This window comes from Austrofundulus limnaeus, unplaced genomic scaffold (genome assembly GCF_001266775.1).
Source record: "Austrofundulus limnaeus strain Quisiro unplaced genomic scaffold, Austrofundulus_limnaeus-1.0 Scaffold350, whole genome shotgun sequence".
NCBI lineage: Eukaryota > Metazoa > Chordata > Actinopteri > Cyprinodontiformes > Rivulidae > Austrofundulus > Austrofundulus limnaeus.
The window spans coordinates 296,724-303,805 of record NW_013952752.1 but is presented as its reverse complement, the minus strand read 5'-3'; the positions used below and the strand labels follow the sequence as shown (position 1 = coordinate 303,805).

The 7,082-nt window shown below is 37.5% G+C and overlaps 1 protein-coding gene and 1 long non-coding RNA gene across 2 annotated transcripts in view; one reads left to right on the top strand and one right to left on the bottom strand.

Moving 5' to 3' along the window:
* Positions 1-7,082, top strand: part of dock11 (dedicator of cytokinesis 11) — a gene marked incomplete in the record, with an annotated part of 150,499 nt that overhangs the window by 136,022 nt on the left and 7,395 nt on the right.
* The window catches only part of LOC106527927 (uncharacterized), a 5,926-nt gene continuing 3,098 nt past the window's right edge, over positions 4,255-7,082 (bottom strand). Inside the window, exon 3 of the long non-coding RNA XR_001311445.1 lies at positions 4,255-4,715. This is a non-coding gene — a long non-coding RNA (uncharacterized LOC106527927). The remainder of the gene's footprint in view (positions 4,716-7,082) is intronic.

The following is a 7,082-nucleotide window of genomic DNA, read 5'->3' as shown; positions in this document are numbered from 1 at the left end:
TGTTTGTGGTTGTAATGTGACAAAATATGGAAAAGTTCAAGGGGTATGAATACTTTTGCAAACCACTGTACATTGGTTAAATTAAAATAAATTGGCTATTAATTTTGTTGCATAACACTACAATATTAATATGAAGTTAATTGAAGTTTTGAGACATTTTAAAATGCTTTTTTTTCCGAAACGCATCTGACGCTTGTTGAAACCTATGTAACACAGTTATTTACACTAAAATTAAAAATATTTAACCAAAAAGAAAAAAACCAGAGCAGGATTACAGAGAGACATAAATATGATTTAGATTTTTATTTCTGTGACTGTACGACCCACAGAAGACACGACATTAACAGCAGTCGTCATTTCATTCCTCTGCTTTAATTCCAAGCTGACGCTGCTAAAAATTACCCGTACTCTTTTTTTTTTTTTTTTTTTTTTTTTTGTGGATCTCCGAGAGCAGAACTTCAATCTCCGAATTCGTAAAGTTCTTCTTTTTACTTTGCAATGTCACTTATGAATGGGCACTTCCTGGTATGTGGGGCAGGAAACATAGCCTTATATGGTGTTTTTGGGTGGTAATTATGTAAATAACCTCTCTGCGTGCACGAGCAGCTGGATACGAACAGGTGGAATTTACGCAGCTCATTTACGCACTTCTCCTGAAGATAGAAGAGTTTGTTGAATCTGACGTGACGTTTGTACGAACAAAAGTAAGAGAAATTTAGGAAAAAAATACGAACATGTTCTTGCATGAGGCCCATTGTTCTGTTTTAAACTCTATATAGACAGTCAATAAATCATATTTTTCTACCACCAATACTTCCTCTTTTAAGTTGCCCCACAAGACGAGTCAGTCCGGTTAGGGCAAATTCCACCCAAATTCCACCCACTCCAAAACCTCCACCAATCACAGTTAACTCCGCCTACAGAACAACAAGTACTGCAGAGACCCCTACTTGGTTCACTCTGACAGCTCAGTCAAACGTTGTCTTTAGTCATAAATTCATTTGATGTTTAAGTTTTRTTATTGAGAGAACTCAAAACACATTTTATTCACGTGCACCTTTCCAAACTCTGAAGGACATCTTACACACAAAAACAGACAAATGTTAAAATAAGGGAGTGCTGTAATTAAAACAGGTTATACTACAATCAGAAGAAGCTAAGGCTATGGTAATAGCAATCATACTCCTGCAGGAGCAAGCAACTGAAAAGAAAAAGAAGAAATTTATTAGTGAAGCTGACTTGTTGGTTGTTTTAGGGTGTGTTCACACCTGACACATTTGGTCCACTTTAAACAGACCAGAGTTTGTTTCCCCTCTGTTGTCCAGACCTTTTATGCAGGTGAAACCCTGGTGCGGACAAAAAAAAACTGGTCCGAGACCCAGTTTTGAGGTGGTTTAGATCCACTAAACAAACTGGTGTGAATACAGACCAGCCTTGAACTGTGCCAACTACAGGAAAAATATGCCTTTTTGGACTTCACAAGTGTCATTGTAACAATTAGCCCTTCAGTGTTGCTAATGCTAACACTATGCTACAAACAATGAGCTGTTGTGGATCAGGAAACGCGGAACATCTCATCTCCTTTAGGTTGTGGCACACATTTGCCAACAACGTCCCAAAATTATAAGTATATCATCGCAAAACCCCCATTGATTGAGATGCTCTTGATATTCTTGATATTCTTCATAGTCAGCTGTATTAACACCATTTTTATTTCTGGGTCTGTACTCTGTCCTGCCCCCATCATTTCTGTCCAATGGGAGCGATGACCCTCACCTGTGTGGCTTTGTTTATAAATTATAGTGCACTTGCACAAAGCACAATGTGAATACAAACCACACCAAAAGAAAAAAGTTAAGTCTGTTATTAGGTCCGGACCAAACAAGTGGACCAAAGGACCTTTCTGATGTGAATACAGCCTTCGATTAACATTCGATGAATCTTTTCTTGAAGCTTTCATTAAACCACTGGTAGTTTTAAAGTTTTAAGTAAAAATCTTGCATGTTGTCTAACACTTAGTATGTACTGTGAATAACTTACAACCAAGACAAATTTGGTCACGTCTGTAAAATAACCAAACAATGCTTTGGAACAAACATTTCTTAGGAGATATGATGTAGAGTAGTAGTAGTAGTAGTAGTAGTAGTAGTAGTAGTAAATGTAATAAGATATATCTAACTAAAGAACTTTGAAGGAAAAAAATAGTAATGAAAATAAAAAAAGCAACAGTATGTGAAACGTTTAATCTTGTGCTACATTGGAAATAAAAACACAATTTCTCGATATGTTCATATTGTTCATTTTGAATTTGAAACAAGTGACACAGATCAAAAACGAGGTGGAATCAACAAAATAGCAGGAAAGTATTGCTTAAATAAAAATGAACACTTGGTTTAACAGACATTAATACATTATTAGCAATAATCAACAAGTTTTGTTGTGGATTTTTGACACATCTTAGGYCATGCTGCCAGGCAGTTGGATTATTTCCTGTTGATTAAAATGATTATTTCTATAAAAACCTCGTCACACTATAACATTTTAGACAGTTCAAGCTGGGTTGTGAAAATTTCATCATTATTAAATTATTCATGTACATTATACAGTTGAACTAATCGTTAACATTAAAGATGTATAAATCCAAAAGAGGCTTCCTGTAGATTTTCTGATTTCTAAATAACAAGAAATAAAAAAACRCAAATCCGACAAATTCTTGTTTCTTTTGTTGAGCTGTCGTAAATGAACAAACCCGATGTTTAAGGTGACATCCGAAGTTAAACAACACAGTCAGCTGTTGCTGCACTGTGATGATCTGTGTAAAAAGTGTTTATGTGAGGGGTCCGATAAAGTACACACTCACTTCAAACTGAGCCAAATCTAAAATTAGACAAACCGTAAAATCTCCGTCAATGTCCAGTCCTCACTGCTGTGTTGTTGACTTTTATAATTACTTTTCTGTTTAAACCATCAAAAATGATTCATAAAAGCAACAATCGATAAATCTGACTGAAGCGTCTTCTAACTGTGTTGATGTGTTTTCATGGGAGGAAAAACTGTTTACTTGTCGATAAGGCAAACATTGTAAATGTCCTCTCTGTGACCCATTTTTCCATCACTCAGCAGCGTCCATGACGTCTCAGCAGCTTAATGTTTAACGCTGCTTCTTGTGAGTGAGGCCTAATGAGCTGCAACAGGAAACCAATGTTGGTTTAACAGCCAGGAATTATTCAAAACTTCATTTCCTCTTGAATATTTCTTGAAAAAAATATTCCCATTATTATATCAAATAGCTCAAACATTTGTCTGCTGTTGCTCCTTAAATTATTGTGGCTGCATTGATTCCAGCGACGATTTAATAACACAAAAAGAGGGTCAAAGTTGAGAACTGGCAGAAAAAGTAATGAAATAATGTGGGAAAGAAGCACATCTGATCAGTTGTGTTTATAAGATGGTGTTTATTGTTCATTTGCAATGGCTGTATTACATCTGGTGTAAGCTATGYCAGGTGGTGTTATTTGTTACTGTTGAAGTCAATATCTGACTTTTAAAGGGGACATATCATGCAAAATCCACTTTTTTAGCYGTTATTTTGTTTTGGAGTCTCTGGAAAAAAGTTKAATTTAGTCTCTGCTGGTGCTGCAAAGATGTCTTTATATTCTGTTTGGGTCATATTTTTCTCTATTTTCTATTACGTTGACTAAACKGTTACRTCAAATTATCTGTGACAGAATTACCAAATAAGGTCTGGACTTACMAACTACAATTTCCTCCTTAATTCTCCTCTGGTTCTAGCTCAGACTTTGGTTCTGGGTCAGACTCTGAGGTCCAACATGTAAGGCTGGATGGACAAGTCTTCTATTCTTCACATCTTTTAATTAAATTGTAAATAAAACCTTTCTGCAAGCTAGAAAATGCTAACCCCCTCTTTTATTCCGGAGTGGACCGGTCTGGAAGCCAGAGTGGGGCGGAGCTTAAAGCTCCTTAAAGGCWCAGTATCAAAACGAGCTGCTGTGAGACACACATCAGAAAAGCGGTGGAAGAGGAGCTGGTGAAGTTACAATAAGGATTTCAAACCAAAGCTTTGTAGTTCCACTTTATAAAGACCCCATCTGACTGATTTAAATGWGAAAAGGAAGGATTTAAAAGCATGATATGTCCACTTTATTKATGTTTGTTTTAACTAAACTAACCCCTGTGATTATTTTTCTTCTCTCCAATGTGCTGGCCTTTAGCTTTAAGGAAGAACAGGTAAAACTCAGCGCTTCAGTTTCATCCTCTTAAATAGACATCAAGTATAATTTACACCCTCTTTTTTTTCATTTATTTCATTTAAAGTCATTGTCAAACATAAAGGCGGTCCATACAGTTCTGTATTAAATATTTAATACAATAAAACTTTGTGTCCCCGAGGGGCAATTAAAAGGCACAATGGAGGAAAAAATGAGAAGTTAAGAAGAAGTACAGCTTTTGGAATAACGGTGGCCCCCCTCCTCGGTGTCTTGCAGCATGGACATTGAAGTCGGCACAGCCACTCAAATGCCCAATGAAGTGGATGAGAAGAAGCTTTAATTATTTATGTGCCAAACTGCTTGTTTGCTGGTCACAGAGAAATGATCAATTCCTTCCTTGGAGCCTACAGAAATGTTTTTAATGGGAGGCCATGATGGGGCCACTGGAAATCCAGAGGTGGAACTCCAAAAGCCAGTTCAGAGTACCTGAGAAAAACAGTAACTGCTCAAACTATTGAACCTTTTTATCTCCTAAATTTAGATTTATTATAAAACATCATTTATTTATATATTATATAAAAATATTTTATGTATATAACCTCCTGAGACTCTGTAAGTTGATGCTGAGGCCGTTGTTTCAAACTGGTTGACTCAGGAAGATAACAGCCTTGAGTTTTCTACGGCTGTGTCCAAATTCASGGGCTGTGTCCTCCGAAGGTGCARTTTGTCGCTTATGTCACAGCATCGCGTCGGACGCTGTCCAAATTTGAAGACTCCGATGTGGCCCACAGTTAATTCATTCTTTCCCCCCCCATTTGAGGGACGAGTCCTTTGGATCCTTCTCGGCTCACCATATCCCATAATGCATTGAGGGCCGACATAATGGCGGTAGAAGCGAGAGAAAGGATTACAGTTTTAAATAAAAATCTGGCGGTATAAAAAAAAGTTTTAAGCGGTTGTGTTATTAATGCTTTCTGATATTCTTGTCAGAAATCAAACAATCTTGTATAGAGAAATAAATGTGCACCTACAGCGGGTCCCTTCGTTCTTCAACTATTGCTTTTAAGCTAATTTTGTTGTTTTGTGATATTTATAATACTAATATATTGATATTTTGCTAATTTTGTGAACTTCTGTTTAACATCGTCRAGATGGCTAGGTGACGGGATATATCTCGGGATAAGGGCGGGAATAAAAAAGGCTAGACCGTCCAAATTCACAGCCACTTTTTTCCTGTCTTTGCGGTCTACCAATGACCCGGCCTATCAAGACCAGTTAGGCTGGGTCCTGTATTCAAATATATTATAATTTGATCGATTTGGGGTGTAAAATTAGAAGCAAACAAAATGTAGTTTGCAATTTGACTTAGAGTCTGGATGTGGATCAGTACACAAYATACCTGTGCTACAATTTGTTGAATATTTCTGTTCCAACTGTCAAGTTGCCCAAAAGCTCCCATAATAAATAACATTACTTTCTGACCAATTAAAGATTATAGACTTTTTTGATGACATACATATAAAATTTTTGTATTGACCCTAAATTACACGGATTTCCCCCAATTTTCATGACTATGGACATACAGGCTGTGTCTCAACTCATAGGTTGCAGCTGACGTCGGACGTATTGGTCGGCTGCTTACATCACTGCCCCAATTTATAGGCACCTACTCATGCGGCTGACAAAACCCCAAAAACATCGGCTGCATTTGAGTATCCTACGTGGCTGACGATATCCCAGAATTCATTGCCCCATCAGCAAATTACTTATATATTGATRTTTTGCTAATTTCGATCTATTTTTGCTTCTGTTAAGCATCGTCACGTTTGCTAGGCGACAGGAAATATGCCTGAGTAAGGGCGGGAATAAAGTAGAAGACTAGACTGTCCAAATTCACACCCCCTTTTTACCGGTCCTTGCAGTCTACCAAGGACTCGGCCCATCAAGACCGGTTAGGCCGGGGTCCTTCAAAGGACCCAGCCCCTGAATTTGGACCCAGCCTAAATTTAAGGCTATAGCCCAGGGGTCTCCAACCAGTAGCTCGTGAGCTACCAGTAGCTCCTGGGCTCATTTAAAGTAGCTCTTCAGTGCTTATGAAAAATTAGGAGAAGCAAAATTTAATTTGTCACTGGTCAAACACACTTTCATTTAACTCCAATCAATGTATAGATGTCCCTTCCCCTTGGTTGTCAACAGTTTAGGGCTCAGTATGGTCAACTGGCAGACGATGCACAGTTACGTGGCAGTTCAGCATTTGTTTTCACACACCTTTCATAGATCCTTGAGACAAACTGTGCCAAACTCCTGGGAAACCCCTCCTGCTGCAGTATATGTCACTACAGGGGGCTTCTTCCCACTGGGAAAAAATACAGAAAAAATATCAGAGACCCATTACCCCATGTTATTTGTGCACAAATCTGTTGCAGTTAAACCCTAAGTTAGTAGTGTAAAATACAATATAATATGAATGGACAATCACAAGAAGCACAATTAGGTAAATTCAGTGTTCTGTGTAATAGTTTCATGTGAATTGAAGACAAAGTTTTTTGTGCAAAACAATCTTATTCCAATGGTTTGAGTTTAAAATTAAATGTTGCAAAAAGTAGCTCTCGGACAATTTCATTTTGTGAAAGTAGCTCTTAAGGAGAAAAATTTTGGAGACCCCTGCTCTAGCCTGTGCAGTGGTTTATGTGATATTTTGCTAACAGAATAGAAATTACTCCTAATAGTTTATAGTAAAGTTTTGAGTAAAATCTGTTGGCACTTGGAGTATAAAAAGAAATAAATTGTGTAGGTCTTCTGGACGGGTTCTTCTTTAATGAAACATTTCGTCTCTTCTCCAAGAGACTTCTT